The sequence below is a fragment of the Sphaerodactylus townsendi genome, linkage group LG08 (genome assembly GCF_021028975.2).
Source record: "Sphaerodactylus townsendi isolate TG3544 linkage group LG08, MPM_Stown_v2.3, whole genome shotgun sequence".
In the NCBI taxonomy this organism is placed as follows: domain Eukaryota; kingdom Metazoa; phylum Chordata; class Lepidosauria; order Squamata; family Sphaerodactylidae; genus Sphaerodactylus; species Sphaerodactylus townsendi.
In genome coordinates, this window is record NC_059432.1 from 11,825,415 (window position 1) to 11,843,788 (window position 18,374).

Below are 18,374 nucleotides of genomic sequence, written 5' to 3' on the forward strand. Positions count from 1 at the left end.
TGATTTTTCCCTCTTTTTGGAGTTATATGTTGAATTGATGCGTCAATGCTTCACAGCCTCATATTTCATTCTTTACTCCTCATCACATTTTGAAGATTGCCCCCCCCCCAGTTAAAGAACAAAGAAATGTTTCAAATAAACAGGCAAGGAGGAAACGAGTGAGCTAAGAAAATGGTGAAAAGGAAGAAGTTTAAGGAATCAGGGAAACATAGTCACTAGATCGCACAGCAACTGAATATGTTTTCAAAATGTTTTCACCGGAGAATCATTCTAAAAGGGAATTCAATTAAACCAGTTTGAGACTGGAAATACAATACAGTGGCAGATAGGACTGGAAATACAATGCAGTGGCAGATAGGAAGGCGCTCCTAAGGGTGATCACTACTGCACAGAGGATTATCGGCTGCCCTCTCCCCTCCTTGGAAGAACTCTATAATTCCTGAAGCCTAAAGAAAGCCCAAAATATTCTGAGAGACCCGTCTCATCCAGCACACTCTCTTTTTGAAACCATCCGGCAGGCGATACAGGTCTATCAAAACCAGGACAAAGAGGCTTAGAGACAGCTTCTACTCTAGAGCTGTGGCTAGGCTGAACTCCGCGGCTTCGTGTTGATGTGTTTGGGGCTGTGTAGGGATGGGTGGAGGAAGGAGAAAGTGAGGATGGGGTATGAGTCTGAAATGGTGTGCATCGAGGAATGCTGCTGTAAATTTCGTTGTGCGTGCACAATGACAATAAAATGCTTATGCTTATTTTTGAGAAAAAAAAATAATGTGGGATTCCATGGAGGAAACATTTTATTTCCTGCCTCAAAATGTTTTAAATGAATTGTGCGGGACAGCAGGGCAAAATCTGGAGGGTGGACAATTAAGGGACAATGTGGTGTGAACAACAATAAACGTTTCCAGTATCAGACTGGAATGAAACCAGGTCAAAACCTCCTCATGGAAGCAACCCTGGTGAAAGTTGCTTCTGGAGTTGCTAGGCACAGAGCTAAACCAAAGAGTAACCCCAAATAACAGCTCAAGTAGTGATTACCTGCAGGACAGGGATATGATTTTTGATTGAAGAAAGCCAGAAGTGCAGCCATCTTCCTTACTACCTGCTAATGAACAGAGCTGGGACAATCCCGTAATCCATTCCCATCTCTTTTCCGGCCTGCATTTCACGCATGCCTCATATTTTAGGTTTTACCCGGCTTTAAAATAAATTCCTTGTAAGTTCTGAGGCAAATGAAATTACTGGCTGGAAAACTGCCATTTCATCTCAGGAGTTTTATTATGCTAATAAATGTCAGGATTCTCAAATAAAAGAATTGCCTTTTTTTTCCCAGAGTCCCACAGAAATAATGAAAAATGGCCCGCCACCTCATAGAGTCCCAGCAAGGAAAAGCTCGACAATATATAACCAGAAACAGCAGCTGTATAATAGAGTGGGACTTAAGTGAAGATAAATTTCAAACAAAGAAGTATGCATGGAAAAGAAAAGTCAGTAACTTTAGCAGCCTGGATTCACATACCCTAGGTGCAGTGGCGGGATTCAGCCGGTTCGCACTACTTCAGCAGAACCGGTTGTTAAAATGGTGCTTGAAAACAACCAGTTGTTAAATTATTTGAATCCCACCACCGGAACCGGTTGTTAAATTATTTGAATCTCACCACTGCCTAGGTCTGTGATGGCGAACCTATGGCACGGGTGCCAGAGGTGGCACTCGGAGCCCTCTCTGTGGGCACGCGCAAACAGAGTTCATCATGTGGGGGGCGGAAAATCACACACATACCCACACACACATCTAGACTGACCTGGGTCACTGAGTACAACATGTGCGCTGATGAGCGAGGAGGACTTCGACTGCAATTAGACCTGAGTACTGTGCTCCAATTGGCTGCTGACTGGGGGGGGCAGAGGAGGCAGAGATGCTAGAGAGGCACAGAGCGGTGCGTGTGGGACTTGCTGGAGGCTAGGGCAGGCTAGCCCCTGCTCGAGCGGGTGGGGCGGAAAAAGGAGGAGCCAAACGGTTTTTTTGTAAACTAAAACCTCAGCATTTGGGTTAAATTGCCGGGTTGGCACTTTGTGATAAATAAGTGGGGTTTGGGTTGCAATTTCGGCACTCTGTCTCAAAAAGGTTTGCCATCATTGGCCTAGGTGGTGACACTCAGGTCCTTGTATAACAGGTTCCAGTCAGGATAAAGGAATTCGGTTTCCTGTTTTCACGTTCACATGCATCCACGCAGGCAGCGATTGGAGCCCACAGAAACAATCTGGGTTGCTGTTGCACCTTCGCATGAAGATGTGCCTATTTTTTTTAATTACTTCCCACCCGTGCGCAGCTACACAGGCATGCACAAATGAACCCCTCACAACCACACTGATGTCTGACGATATGGCCATTTGTGCCTGCGTAGCTACACAGATGTAACCCACAAAGGTGGTTTCCCCACTTACCGTCTGCTGTGCGCTACTCTCGCCAAGTAGCGCGGGGTCCCGCGGCACTCCCCACTACAGGGGCGGCGACAACGCAGCCGCCCAGACGCTGCAGCTCTCGCACCCCCTCAGCACGCATCATTCCTGGTGCTCCTCAAAATGGCGCCTTTTGATGACCCCGCACAGAGCGCGCGGTCGTGGGGAAGCCTGGGAGCGCGCCAGAAATGACACACGCTGAGAGTAGCGCGCAGCAAAGGATGGTTGATGGTAAGTAGGGAAACGACCATAGTTTTAAAAAGGAAAGGGGTGGAGAATAAACCGCCTCCTGCACGGCTGTTCTGTCGCGAGTGACTGCAGCTCGGGATTTTTTAAAAAGTCTCACCAGTTTAGCGATTTCAAAAAACCCAGTTTGGGGAAAACAACCTGGGACAGATTCGTTTTGGGGGTGAGATCTGTGCGAAGTTCTCCCCTCCAAAACACGGGGGTTTCCTCACCCTACACCCATGTTTATTGGCCTGTGCAGAAGGGGCCTCAGACAGGTTACAGACGTGTCCATCTTTGTGCATTTTAGAAAAGGGTATTGGCTGCATTTCTGTCTGTAAGATAGGCCCCTTCCGCACACGCAAAATAATGCGTTTTCAAACCACTTTCACAACTGTTTGCAAGTGGATTTTGCCATTCCGCACAGCTTCAAAGAGCACTGAAAGCAGTTTGAAAGTGCATTATTCTGCATGTGCGGAATGAGCCATATACAGATATGTGACAGAGACCTTTATTTTGGGACCCTAGTTCACCTGAAGTTGAACAAACTCTTTTTGTGGTGGTGGTGCCTTTTTTCACACCTGCTTTTTTAAAGCCACAGTACATTTTCTTGTGGTAGTATGCCCCTTTTTTCACTTTCTGTGGTTTCCCCTTTCCCCTTGGTTCCCAAAGCACATGCTTGTTATGCTTGATAGCCAATCCAGGGCTGTCTAAGGTCCCTTCCGCACATGCAGAATAATGCACTTTCAATCCACTTTCAATGCACTTTGCAGCTGGATTTTGCTGTGCAGAATAGCAAAATCCACTTGCAAACAATTGCGAAAGTGGCTTGAAAATGCATTATTTTGCATGTGTCGAAGGGGCCTAAAACACTACAGCACGCTGGCTCTTCCATACTACTCGTATGTGCATTGTAACCAGAGGTGGGATCCAACCAGTTCTCACCACTTCTCTAGAAGTAGTTACTAATTTTTTTCTGAGTGCCGAGAAGGGGTTACTAAAGCAACCCTCCCTGCCCAATAGGGACTGGAGGTGCGTGTGTGCGGTGGCGCCACTGTTTGAATCCCACCACCATCGGAACCTGTTATTAAAATTTTTGGATCCCACCACTGATTGTAACCCATCAACTGTATGTCAAACATTGCATGAATAACACTGCAAATGTCTCCATGAAACCAACAGTCGTAAGCAGAGAACTTGTAATGCCTGATGAAACAGAAACAACATAAATTAAATGAAACGGGAGGTTGTTTTCATTCCTACTGTGGTTCAGTTTTGGGAGGGGACGGTGGGACGTTGGAACTGGAAATCATGGTCTTGAGAAACCAATAGCCCAGGGGTCTGCAACCTGCGGCTGTCCAGATGTTCATGGACTACAATTCCCATCAGCCCTTGCCACCATGGCCAATTGGGAATTGTAGTCCATGAACATCTGGACAGCCGCAGGTTGCAGACCCCTTCAATAGCCTAATTAGATTTGCCAGTTCTGGGTAGAGAAATACCTGGAGATTTTGGGGGTGCAGCTGGAGGAAGTTGGGGTTTGGGGGGAGAGGGGACTTCAAAGGGGTATAATCTCATATAGTCCTCCTTCCAAAGCTGATATTTCCTTCTGGTGAACTGATCTCTGGGCGTTTCTCCACTTACCTTTGCTGCCCTTTGCTGCACGCTACTCTCAGCACACGTCATCTCTGGCGAGCGCCCGGATGTCCCCAGAGTGCGGGGTCATCAAAAAAACCATTTAGGTGGAGGCGCCAGGGATGCCAATGCGCTGAGGGGCATGAAGCTGGCAGCATTAAGAGGCTACGTCTGCGTTGTCCACTACCTGTGAGTGGGGAGTGCGAGAGGTTACCCCGCGCTACTTGAGGAGAGTAGCGCACGGCTTAAGGTCAGTGGGGAAGGGCCTCTGTTGTCAGGAGACCAGTCGTAACCATTGGAGACCTCCAGCTACCACATGCAGCAGGTTGGAAACTCTAGGCACATTTCAGTCAAGAGCTGTGGTTAAACAGACCGTTTGTATGCCCAGTCATTTCATTTTCCTGGACTGTTGGGGTTTATGAGACTACAATAGTGACCGTCAAATCCAGTTTCAGAATTTACTATTCCAGTTATCGTTAGCATAAAGTTAGGAGAGCTTTGCATGCTGTGGTTTTCCATGAGAGGCCTTCCCACCAATAATTTCTGTCAGTGAGACTTGGGGGAATTGATTGCGAGACACTTTATGTGCTTCCATTTTTACAGGGGGAAAAAACCCAGTAAAAGGCAGTGAAAAATCTCTCAGTGCATGACGTTTGCTTCTAATATTTTGCAACTGGAGTTCATGAATATAAAAATGAAGGGTCAGTTCTTATGAAGAAGAAGAGTTTGGATTTATATCCCCCCTTTCTCTCCTGCAGGCGACTCAAAGGGGCTTACAATCTCCTTGCCCTTCCCCCCTCACAACAAACACCCTGTGAGGTAGGTGGGGCTGAGAGAGCTCCGAGAAGTTGTGTCTAGCCCAAGGTCACCCAGCTGGCGTGTGTGGGAGTGTACAGGCTAATCTGAATTCCCCAGATAAGCCTCCACAGCTCAGGTGGCAGAGCTGGGAATCAAACCCGGTTCCTCCAGATTAGATACACGAGCTCTTAACCTCCCACGCCACTGCTGCTCCCCAATCTGCTTTCTATATTGACAGCAGTAAACTGGTTCAGGCAACTGTCTGTCTAGACAAAAAAATAATTCTAATTGCATAGGACTAGATCCTGTGCAATGTTTGCACAGGAGTAAGGACATCTGCTCACAGAGCACAGTTTTTGTGGCTCCTTACCCTTTAGCAGACCAAACTCAGATCCCATAATGGGGGGGTCCTACCCCAGGAGCAGAATTCAGGTAACGTTTGGGGCTGCTATGGGAGGAAGAGGCATCAAAATCACACTCCATAGGCGGAAGTCTTTGCACCTGCAGGACTGCATCATTGAATCCAACCCTAAACCACAGCTATATCAGCTGTGTTACTACAAACTACGGCAGATTCCTCATAGGCCCAAAACAGTGGTGCGAAAATAGTGTAAGAGGGTTTAAAATGATGTAAAAGGGTTTACAGGCACTAACACATTAAACACGTCACCCACTAGGCAGCCAATTTAGGTTTGGTATTTCTTATATATTTAAGGAACAATGCTCATCACACACAATTGTAATCATATATCTATCTCATATCAACAGAATTTCCTCATTCACTGTTGTATCATCACATGAATTATGTTTCTCTTTTTCTATTCAATAATCTAAACATAAACAGTCCCTTCAAAGGTGTTTCCACATTCATTCAAATTCCAGGTTCTTGCAGTTGATCACGAAAGTTCATTCCTAAAAATTGCGGTCTCCAATTCATTGCTGGCAGGAACGCATCGCACGAAATTGCGCTCTTCGGTGCCTTCATCAGTGCCAATTTGCCATTTATTTGCATATGAGGTGTTCTATAGCTTCTTGGAAAGCATCTATTACCTATAGAACACCTCATATGCAAGTAAATGAAGTAAAGGAAACACCTTTGAAGGGACTGTTTATGTTTAGATTATCTTCCTCTTCCTCTTCCTCTTCCTCTTCCTCTTCCTCTTCCTCTTCCTCTTCCTCTTCCTCTTCCTCTTCCTCTTCCTCTTCCTCTTCCTCTTCCTCCTCCTCCTCCTCCTCCTCTTCTTCTTCTTCTTCTTCTTCTTCTTCTTCTTCTTCTTCTTCTTCTTCTTCTTCTTCTTCTTCTTCTTCTTCTTCTTCTTCTTCTTCTTCTTCTTCTTCTTCTTCTTCTTCTTCTTCTTCTTCTTCTTCTTCTTCTTCTTCTTCTTCCTTCCTACTTTGGCTGGGTAGTGGTGGTGGTCTAGAACAGATTCTTAACAGAGGCAATCTACAGGTTTTAAGGGGGAAATTTAGAAGTGTTGAGGGAGGCAACTTTGCAAACAAACCCGTTGATTGTATCTTTGGCCTGAATAGAGGAACTGAAGCAATAGTCTCATAACACCAGTGTTCCTGGGTCTCATACATCCTCAGCTAGCATGCATTTATATCTAGTCCTTTAATTTATATATAGTCCTTTAATGTTCAGTTTAAACACCCTTACCTTTAAGCACTTAGATCTAGGGTTAGCAGCGGCTGGCTGGCAACAAGGAGGATATAGAGTGTGGGAACCTGGGGGGGGGGCAGGTCATCATCATAGGTGACATCACTTCTGGAGAAAAACTAGAAGTGATGTCACATTTCACCAGAATTATCTGGAAATGGCAGCAGAGTTCCTGTCAATGTTTAAAGTGATGTGTCATCACTTTTGAGTTCCCCCAGAAGTGAGGTCACATTATATGCCATGTCTATGAGTTTTTATATTTCTCCCATTGGTTGAAGGAGTGAAGGCAGGAAGAGTGGGTTGCCAGCAGTGGCGGGGCTACCAGGGGACAGGGGGTGTGCAACACACTGGGCGCATGGCTTTGGGTCACGTGTGGGGCAGAAAATTCCCCCCTGACCCCTCCCCTTCCCCCCGCGGCCTCCCACGGCGCCCCCCCCCACACTTACTTTAGCAAACCGAGCAGTTCACTTTTAGGCTGCAAACGACCAGGTGGGAACTACATTTCCCAGGTTCTGGTTGCCAGCAGGACACACGACAACCTTCCTGGATATCTGCACTATAGGAATTTGAACAGAATAACTTCCACTAGAAGAAGAAGAGTTTGGATTTATATCCCCCTTTCTCTCCTGCAAGGAGATTCAAAGGGGCTTACAATCTCTTATATGCAATTTTATATGCCATTAAAGGTTAAATTGAAATTGACAGCTTACAATCTCTTCTCCCTTCCCCACTTGCAACAAACACCCTGTGAGGAGGGTGGGGCGGAGAGAGCTGTGACGAGCCCAAGTTTGTCCAGCTGGCATGTGTTGGAGTGCACAAGCTAATCTAGTTCACCAGATAAGCCTCCACAACTCAAGTGGCAGAGCGGGGAACCAAACCCGGTTTCTCAGATCAGAGTGCACCAACTCTTAACCACTACACCGCACTGGTAATTAGAGAAATACAGGCTTTTATAGACTGATACATTATCGCCGAGTCCCCGTGCAGCATTGTGGCTTGCCGCCTTAACTCATAAATCGTTATCTTTTGAGTTTTTATATTCTATCACATCACACATTTGTGTGAGGGTGAAAAATGCTCGCCCTCATCCAGGGAGCAATTTTCTTTCCCGACTTCTCTCTCTTTTTTTTCATATGTATGAATGTATTCATTTAAGTCGGTTATAGATGAGGGTCTATAGGTCACAAGTTGTCAAAGATTTATGTTCTTATTTGCTTTCTCGTGCTTTGACTTTAAGGCTCTTGCTTTCCTTGCTTGGTGTTTTGGGTATCCGAACTGAGCGGAAGATGCTTCTTTGAGTGGGGGATCATATTGAAAAAGGAAACCCGGAGAAAGAGGCAGCGTTGCGGGGCAGGATAGGGAAGACGGTTGGCCTTTTTCTCTGACTGGGCCGGGTGGTAATGATGTAGAATTGATCCCCTTCCGCTTCTTCCTTACCAAATGTGCTCTCCGCGGGAAACTCGTCTTCAAATATTGGCTCGCTTGTGTCAATTAGGCCTGCAGTTTCTGCATTGGCGCCGTGACCCTGTGGCAAGCGGAAATTTTCTCACCGGCTGAGCCTTTTGCTGACAAGCGCTTCCCCTTGGTCGCGAAGTCAGCCATTTTGAATAAACGAAACTGTGCTGTATGTGGGGATTACTGCACATTAATTTAACAGGGGAGCCTGAAAGGCATTCTGACAGCCCTGCATATGGCAAGGTGACCAGATTGTCCCCTTTGTAAACCGGGACTCGGGCGGGTGGAAAACGGGAGCGCCCCAGAAGGCATTTGGATGCCCTCCTGCAATGCCATTTCACCCTAGAGTCCACTTCTTAGGCCAGTGGTGGTGAACCTATGGCACGCATGCCAGAGATGATGATGATGATGATGATGATGATGATGATGATGATGATGATGATGATGATGATGATGATGATGATGATTTTATTCAACTTAATAGACCGCCCAACCCCCGAAGGGCTCTGGGCGGTGTACAATGAGACATAAAACAAATACAATATAAGGTCTCATAAAATACAATATAACGATAAAACATTAAAAACCATTAAAATACATTATAGCAGCAATTCCAGAGAGTACAAATAAAAATACATGCCCAAATGCATGCACAGATGGCGCCCAACCCAAAGGCCAGGGGGGTCAGCATTGCCCCAAAATGGATGGTATCAGTGATCAGGCAATGCTGAAGATGGCACTCAGAGCCCTCTCTGTGGGCATGCGCACATAACTGCAGGCCAGCTCCTGCCCTCCCTGGTTCGTCTTGTATGCCTGTTCCCTGGAGCCACATTTTCCATTCTCTCCATGGCAAGCAAGACCACTTTTACCGTGACTTTTAATTTGCTCTGTTGTCAGAGTGGGCAGATTTGCCAGTGGGCACAGTTTTGCCTTGGACATCTTCCTCTGCTCGCAGCCAGCCTTTCAACTCCCTTGGGCCGCTTTGCACACCTTTCTCCTCAACTCCCTTCCCCCCACCCCCACATGCTACTGGCTTCTTCTTGCTTCTTTAATTGCTCACATTGAGAGATAATATCTCAATATAAAAACTACAGAGAGGGCTTTTGCAAGGAACAGGACCAGCAGGAGATCTTTTTGGCTCCACCCCATCTCCCCTGCTCTGCTTCCGCCCTCCCCAATGATCAGGAGGGCTTTTAAAAGTTTATTTCAGACAAGACTCTGTTTTAAAACAAGCCTCTTTCTTCCCTTCTGTTGCTGCAGAAGCAGCAGACAGAGAGAGAGAGAGAGAGAGAGAGAGAGAGAGTGGAGGGGAAGGGAAGAGAAGGGAAAGGAAAGGAAAGGAAAGGAAAGGAAAGGGAAAGGAAAGGGAAGGAAGGGAAGGGAAGGGAAGGGAAGGGAAGGGAAGGGAAGGGAAGGGAAGGGAAGGGAAGGGAAGGGAAGGGAAGGGAAGGGAAGGGAAGGGAAGGGAAGGGAAGGGAAGGGAAGGGAAGGGAAGGGAAGGGAAGGAAGATAATATTAGCTTTAGTATTGAGACTCCTGGGTGTGATGAGATCTGTGCCTTAAAGGCTGTTGATGGGTGAAGTTAAGAGAACTAAAAGAACTAGAGGCATAGCAGAGTTCAGGAGAAAAACAGCACTGCAGGTTGTGGGTGAGGTGACCCAACTACAGCCCCACTGCACAGCTAAGAAACCTGAGGTAAATGTTTCATGTATAACAGGCCAAACTGCCAAGCAGTCAGGACTGGAAAGACTCACATCCATCATCAGCAAGGTGCAGTTTACAGACTGGATAAGAGACATCAGCTGTTTCCGCACACGCGCGGAAACGCAGCTCCACCAGCATGAATTGTGCTGGTGGAGGCTCAGGGACTGTTCGCATGATATCGTGCGAGCGGCCCCGACTTTCCCCCCAGCTGGAGAGGCAGCTCCGTGTGGAGCTGCCTCTCGGTCGGCCCCCTCCACTGACCTTCCTGTCCAGCATCACTCAGGAGGGCTGCAGGGACCCACCCATGCTGCCCTCTGACCTGCAGGGGTTGGAGAGCAGCGTGGGCGGTTCTCTGTAGCCCTCCAGAGTGATGCTGGACAGGAAGGTCAATGAAGGCCATGGGGAAAGTGGCAGCGTCCCACCGGTGCAGTTCGCACGGCGCCACTGGGAAGACGCCGCTTTGCAAAAACCACGCTCAACAAGTGAGGTTTAAAGTGGTAGTTTCATGCTCTGGTGCGGTCAGGACGGCGCTGCTGCGATGCAGCAGTGCCTCCTGTGCGAACAACACCCCAAGGACGGCGTTTTTGCCGTCCCGGGGCACTGTATTCCACTCGTGCGGAAAGGGCCTTCCTTTTGAACCCTGTCCTCCCCTCCACCGATCTGTTAATAATGAAAGACATACACAGAAATCAAGGAGAAACTGGCCTGCTGGCTAATATCCTATTTGTGAATGTAATATCATCTCTGCTCACTCACCTGAGGTGCTGACCATTTCATTCTCTTCTTGATGATCACTTGCATAACCTTTTATAAAGCCTCTTTTTATCAGACTCGGCATGTTTCATTTTATATCAACAACAAATCAATGAAAATTTTAATGGAAACGTGTGCAGCTTCAGTCTGGATTTATGCCTCTTGACTTCTTGTAGTATGAAACCCCTGTTTCCACATTTGGAATCAAAGAGCTTCCCAGACCTTTTCTTTCACTTTGTTTGAAAACAGAACTAAAGTTCCAGAGCAGGCTGCAACAATACTTATGTCATTTAATCAGAGGAAGGCCTTCCTGGGTTAATACAATACTTGGCAGAAACACTTGGAGGAAACACATTAACAAGTCATTTGTCTCTACAGAGGTGTATAGTTGTTTGTTTGTTTGTTTATTTTGATTTGATTTGATATACTGCCCTGGCCCCTAAGGGCCCTAAGGGCTCCAGTTCAGGGCTGGAGATGGAAATATTCTCCAGGAAGGGCAGTGGCGTACCACTAGTGGGGACATGGGCTATCCCATGTCCCCGGTGCATGGTGTTCCATCGTGTGTGTGTGGGGGGGTGCTGGACACCAGCCAGGTCTCCGCATCTGGCGTCTCCCATGGTGCAGTGACTTGGTCGGTGCCAGGCATACCCCTGTGCTGGGGCATCACTCGCTAGCTGAGCTGTCCGCCATGACCACAGGCTGGCTCCCCCCCCCCCGAAATCCAGGGAGGGCAGGCCTACTGCTGTGGCACCTGCCCGGGCCACCCACCACCGAGCCCTGTCCTCTGTTCTCCCTGCCAGCTGGCTTTGCAGGAGCCAGCCTTCAGGGAGGCTGGGGGGACCGGGCTTGGTGGCAGGTGGCCCAGGGCAGAGGGGTCAGGATGAACTATGTGGGTTTCCTGAATCCTGACTTCTTTGGAGAAAGCACAGGATGAAGGATTCCATGAAACAAGTGTTTGATAGCCAGCTAAGGCAGATTAAAGGAGCAGCAGTGCGTAGGAGGTTAAGAGCTCGTGTATCTAATCTGGAGGAACTGGGTTTGATTCCCAGCTCTGCCGCCTGAGATGTGGAGGCTTATCTGGGGAATTCAGATTAGCCTGTACACTCCCACACACGCCAACTGGGTGACCTTGGGCTAGTCACAGCTTCTCGGAGCTCTCTCAGCCCCACCTACCTCACAGGGTGTTTGTTGTGAGGGGGGAAGGGCAAGGAGATTGTAAGCCCCTTTGAGTCTCCTGCAGGAGAGAAAGGGGGGATATCAATCCAAACGCTTCTTCTTCTTCTAAAACATTTAGCATCAATATAATTATGCAGACATTTAGCATCAATATAATTATGCAGACGCTTCTCGGCCTTTTGGCCAAGATCAAGTGTAGTATCTGTTCTTATCAAAAAGAGAACACAGAGGGAAAATAAAATTGTTTGAAGAATTGTTAACAGTCTTGAAGCTGATGGTCTCCAGCAGCAAACGGAGGCAGTTAGCGGATTTCATCAAAAGAGATCAGCTTGTGATTGGTGTGCAAGAGGTAAAGAGACAGACAAGACTTTCTGCCAAATAGATATGGATATCCATTTAGGAGAAGACATTGGAATGTGCCAAGCATCTGAGATCACCTTCCTAAAAATAACCAAGACAGTTGCTTCTTTAAAGCGAGCATCTGGAACAGCAGCAGCAGAAGAGAATGCAAGGAGCATACTGAGAGAGCAAGAAAGGAGAAATATGGAGCATCCGGATGGGGAAATTAAAGTGGGTTGGGAAATGAAAGCAGCCAAGGAACAAGTTGGAGAGGCAGTGTGGTGCAGTGGTTAAGGTGTCAGAGCAGGATCCCCACTCTGTCATGAAAACTCGCTGGGTGACCTTGTGCCAGTCTCAGCCTTGATTTTGGCAGGTACTGGGATGGGAGACCACTAAAGAATACCAGGGTCATGATGTGAAGGCATGATAGTGAGTGATCAAAGGCAGAGGCAAATTGGAGGGAAATGGTGCCCAGAGACAACTCCTTCTCTGGGTGCCCCCATGCTTCCTGTGCTCAGGGGTGGGGCTCGGGGGCAAGGCCACGCACCACTGAGCCCCACCCCCCAGCCTCCGGCAGGCCAAGCCCTCCCATCTTTGGCCTCTGTGCAGGCTGGCAGGGCTTGGGGGTGGGGGTATGGCTTGGGGGGACCCCCAAGGCCCCTGGCCTCCATGGAGGCCAAGCTCCCTGCAGAAGCTGGGTTGCAGGGAGCCCGGGATGGCGGAGTGCCACTGCTGCCTGCTGCAGAGCCCTGCCTCCTGCGTTCCTGGCGGATGACTCCTGCTCTCCCCAGGGAGGCCGGGAGGGGGGCAGGACACTGTGGTGGGCAGCTCAGGCATACGTTGTTTCATCATGTGAGGGGGCCCTCCAGTGCACTCCCACGTGACCAAAAAGCGTGTACTCGGGGACATGGGTGTCCCCATGTCCCTAGGACAGTACGCCCCTGATCAAAGATATCATTGGTCAAGTGAGACCTGCTTTCTGATTTCAATTTTAAGCTATTATTTCTCTTGTTTAGGTACATCATTTGTGGGAAACGTTCAAGAAATTTGCCAGGGACTCTGGCTTGCAACGTAACACACTGAAAGCAACGGGCCCGTTATCAAATGGTCTAATAGAATATGAGATCAAGACCATGAAAAAGAGAGTCACAGATATGGGAGCAGAATCTTTAGGAATGGTGAACTTCACTTTTGATGCATTAAAAACTCTCCACAACTTTGACTTCACAGGAAACTGTGAAATTATGCTCCAACTTAATAGATCAAAGTCAGGCACTTGCTTGCATTTAAACTATAAATGATTAAAAGAAGGGGGTCACACCAAGGCAAAACAAAGGCAAAGAACAAATTCCTTAATATTTTTGCAGCCCCTACACAGTTCATGTCTAGCTTCATGTCTAGGGAGAATCTAATAAAATGAAAAAAACAACATAAAATAATAACATGACCATAGGCATGATTAAAAACATTTTAAAAAATTATTGAGGAAAATTATACATAGAACAGTTCACAAAGTATGTACAGAGTGCATTATCTAATTAAATCAATGGAGAAAATTAAATAATCAACCATGTATGCTCTGCATTGTGAATATTAAGTTAACATTAATCCCCACTTACCTCTCAAAGTTTTGAATGAACATCCATTTAGCTTCTGACCCTTTCTACACAAACTTTTCAAAAAATGTTGGGGCAGGAAATGAAGTTTTTCCTCCATGGAGTTCTGCATTGTTTTTACCACCACATGTTTTATTTCACATCAATCCTTTTCTAAAATGATTCTCTGACTGAAATGTACTGAAAACATCAACCAGCCTTTCCCCACATACCTTAAGCCCCGCGCTACTTGGGGAGAGTAGCGCGGGGTCCCCCGGCACTCCCCACGACAGGGGCGGCGACAGCGCAGCTGCCCCGACGCTGCCGCTGTCGTGCCCCCTCAGTGCGCAGCATCCCTGGTGCTCTTGTAAAGGGCGCCTTTTGATGACCCCGCGCAGAGCGTGGGGTCGTGGGGATGCCCGGGTGCACGCCAGGGATACCGCGCGCTGAGAGCAGCGCGCGGCACAGGGGGGATCATCGTGAGTGGGGAAATGCCCTTCATTTGCTGTGCAATCTATTTATTACACTTTATCTGTTTAGTTGATTTTAATGGAGTAATTGAACTTAATTTACACACAACGGTGTTAAATAACTCCACAACTACAGACACATTAGACAAGGAATCCAAATAACTTAAGACCTTTTTTTTCAGCCAGAAGCCTTTAAGACCTTTTGTGATCTGATAGAAAATTTACAGTTAAGGGACAGATGGAGAGAAAAATGGGGACAGGCTAAGGACTTCGCCTTCTTCTTAAACAGGCATAAAATTTCATCTCGAATAGATATGATATGGGCCTCAAATCAATTTGTTCCTAAAACAAAAGATATCTCAATTCTACCAAGACTAATTTTGGACCACAACCCCATTAAATGGCATATAACATCGTATAGGCAGTCACATTTTCGGAAATTAAAGGACTGTCTCTTGGACGATCCCAAAATAATGAAGGAATGCAAAATAAAACTAGAAGAATATTTTCAATTTAACGATAATTCGGTAAAAGATATAAACATTATTTGGGAAGGCCATAAGGCCGATATGAGAGGTATAATTTGGCATGAAGGATTTAAAATAAAAAAGAAGAAAGAAAAGCAAAAAGAATTAGCAAATGAACTTACCTTATTGGAGCAGGAACAAAAGGAAAACCCTAAAAACAAAAAGATTACAAACAAGATAAAAATTCTTAAAGATATAATTCATGATGAATGGCAAACAGAAGTAATAGAAAAATTAAAAAAAATGTAAACAAAATAATTTTATAATGCCAAAAATCTAGGTAAATGGGTTACAATCCAGCTAAGACATCATAAAGAGAGAAGGATAGTCACAAAATTAAAAGATCGATTTATCTGTGCAATTTATTTATTATGTGTCCCAGGCTTCTCTGCTTCCCTGAACTTCCTCACCAGAGCGATCTTCTAAGCTCACACAGTTTTTTATTTGGGAGAGGCTAATTTTTGATGCTTTGAATATTTGAGGAATATAGAACGTAGTTATAAAGCACTGAAGCATTGATTCAACACAGAACTTTTTAAAAGGAGGGGGAAATCACATAATGGCAGCCAGGAATCATTTTGATGGGTTGACTGCAGACCTATATAACTGTAAGTGGAGGAATGAAAATGTTTCACAAATGTTTTAGGGAATTTGTGTGGAAAGGAACTCTTTCTTCAACAGAAATCTGTTATGCTATCTGATTTACTATGCCCCAAAAGTCTATTTAGAAGGGGGAGGGGTTGGGAGGGGGAGAATATTGGAGTTTCTCATTAACACTTTTACATACATAAATAAAAAATCGAAAAGAATGATACGTACAAAAAAAAAACCAAACAGAAAAAAGTACACAAAAAGTTCATGAAGAATACATTACAAAGAGCAAGGGAAAGCTTCTGATTTTGTCGGTGTAAATACTTAAAAATTTACAACTTGCTCTCTAAATACTATTATAGAATTAATTCAGTTTATGTGGATATTCTAAGAACTGTTCTACAGAGGACCATCAACTCTTTTAGGAGTTGTATTACTCTAATGTTCAGCGGGGGGGGGGGGACACAGATAAAGTAATGCCCCCTTTAATTCTTGTTACGCTCCTGAAAACTGAGGGCTACGTAAAACTGCTGGACAATTCTGATTCTATTGGGGATGTGTCCATAGATTAACATTTCTTACATATGCTGAAGCCACAAAGAATACATTGATTGCACCAGCTTTGACCCAGAATCCTCACAGTGAAGCTTTAATTACTCACTTAGCAGAGGTCAGAGGCCGTTTCTGCACGGCCACGCTGGGGGTTAGGTCGGCATACATGATGCCGACCCAACCCCCCTGGGACCGTTCGCATGAATGGTCCCGGTAACGAAAGGGAAGACGGCGCCGTGGAGCGCCGTTGCCCGATAGACCTACCTTCTCTGCGACCGTCCAGCGCGTCGCCGAGGCCAGGGGACACACACCCCTGCCCTGCGCGACTGCTCCAGAGTCGGGCAAGGGGGCAAGGGGGGAAGGGATGGTGCCTTCCAGCTGCTGTCGTTCGCATGGCAGCAGCTGGAAGCTGCCATTTTCCAAAAACCTTGCTCGGGGAGTGAGGTGGGAAAATGGCGGCTTCGCGCCGCTGGGGAGGAGCGAGGGCGGCGTGGCTGCAAAGCAGCTGTGCTCCCGTGCGAACAGCTCCCTGGGGACGGCGTTTTGCCGTCCCCAGGACGCTGTATTTGGCCCATGCAGAAAAGGCCAGAGAGTCAAAGGCAGAGAGTCAAAGCTCCTGGCTAAAGCAAAAGCCCGTTCGTTCCCAAAGACATATTCTCTTTGACTGTCTAAAGTGTTTGTTCTTACTTGGCCTCTTTCTGGAATTTCTCCAAATTCTTCTGGAGTTTTGTCTGAAGGCAGCGGGAGTTGGGAGAAAGACGAGTGCAGAAAAACTAGTGCATGGATGCTTCAGTGAATCAAGCCTTTAATCCATCAGTCCGGCCCTTCCCCCACAAATCTCCTAAAACATTAGTAAATGTTTGCAAAACATCTTCAAAATGTCTTGAAATGATTCCTGGTGGCCATTTTGTGATTTCCTCTTTTTCATTAGTTCTGTGTTGAATGAGTGCTTCAGTGCTTCACAGCCTCGTGCTGCATTCTTTACTCCTCGTTTACTCTATGCTTCAAAGATTGCCCTCCCGCAAATAAAAGAACAGGGAATTGCTTCAAATAAACAGGTGAAGGGGAATGGACAGAGCTCAGAAAATGGCACCAAAGAGAAAGTTCAGGGAAGTAGAGAAGCAAAGGCAATGTATCATCATCATCACCATCACCATCACCATCATTATTATTAAAATTTAATAGACCGCCCTACCCCCGAAGGGCTCAGGGCGGTTCACAAAACAATCAGCATTTGAATACAACAAATAGTCAGTAGATTGCATGGCAACTGAAGACGTTTTCAAAATGTTTCAGCCAGTGAACCATTTTAAAAGGGTACTCATTTTTTAAAAAAATTGATGCTGAAAATAAAACATTTTGGGGTGAAAACAATGCAGAACTCCAGGGAGGAAATGTTTTATTTCCTCTCAAAACATTTCAATTGAATTGTGCGGAAAAGGCAACAGTCAGTATTGTCTTCTCAGATTGGCAGTGGGTTCCTGGGTTCTCAGTCCCAGACCTTTTGCATCACCTACCGCCAGATTCATTAACTGGAAATGCCAGGGATTGAACTGAAGACCCTCTGCATGTCAAGCAAATGTTCTGCCACTGAGCCACACTGTAGCTATGTGTTAGGTCTTGATCCTGAAAACAATAAACCGACTCTGGATCAATCATCAGCAGTGTTTATTGGAAAGGTAACAGAGAACCCAGCTTACAGGAAGCCGAACCTGGCTTTCACACCCCACTTTATCCAGAACAATCCCTCCCTCCCGTTTCCCCAAAGAATGGAAGGAAGAGTTGCAGTGGAGCCTAGGTGCCCCAAGGTCAGCGACAGAAAGAGATAAAGCCACCTGACCTTCCCCTCCCTAGAACAACAGAAAACATCCTGCTTCCCATGGGAGTGAAAGGTGTCAGGGATCAGCACAATTATCTACTAAGAGTGTGAAAGGGAGATCAGAGCAAGGATATTTCATTAGCCCAAGTATTGCATTTAGCAGGCAAGTCTCTATATCTAAACGCAGTTACATTGACACGAGTGCATCTCAATCATTTGTGTATTAATCACTGTCAGAGTTATATGGCCACGATCTGGTTCTCTCAATTATTAGGTGCCATTCCTGACACTATGGCTGATTCCGCATGGGCCAAAAACAGTGGGGTGAAAATGGTGTGAAAACAGTATAAACCCTTTTATACCATTTTAAACCCTTTTACATCATTTTCACACTGCTGTGTTTGGCCCATGCGGAATCAGCCTATGAAAGCCTCTATATTCACAGCAGAACGAGAAAGAACACCAGCAGGAACAGATTAACTCCCCCCCCCCCATCTTAATATGATTTATATGTGAAATTTTTAGATCGGATGTGAGGAAATGCTTCTAAAAAGTGCACTGATGCAACAGGATAATTAAGGTTGGCAAGTATTGTCAATCAAAAAAGGAGACAACGACGAA

General features: G+C 46.3%; 1 pseudogene; it reads left to right on the plus strand.

Annotated features, from left to right (window-relative positions):
* The first annotated feature begins 12,023 nt into the window (after window positions 1-12,023).
* Window positions 12,024-12,193, plus strand: LOC125438654 (annotated as a pseudogene).
* Window positions 12,194-18,374: the final 6,181 nt, after the last annotated feature.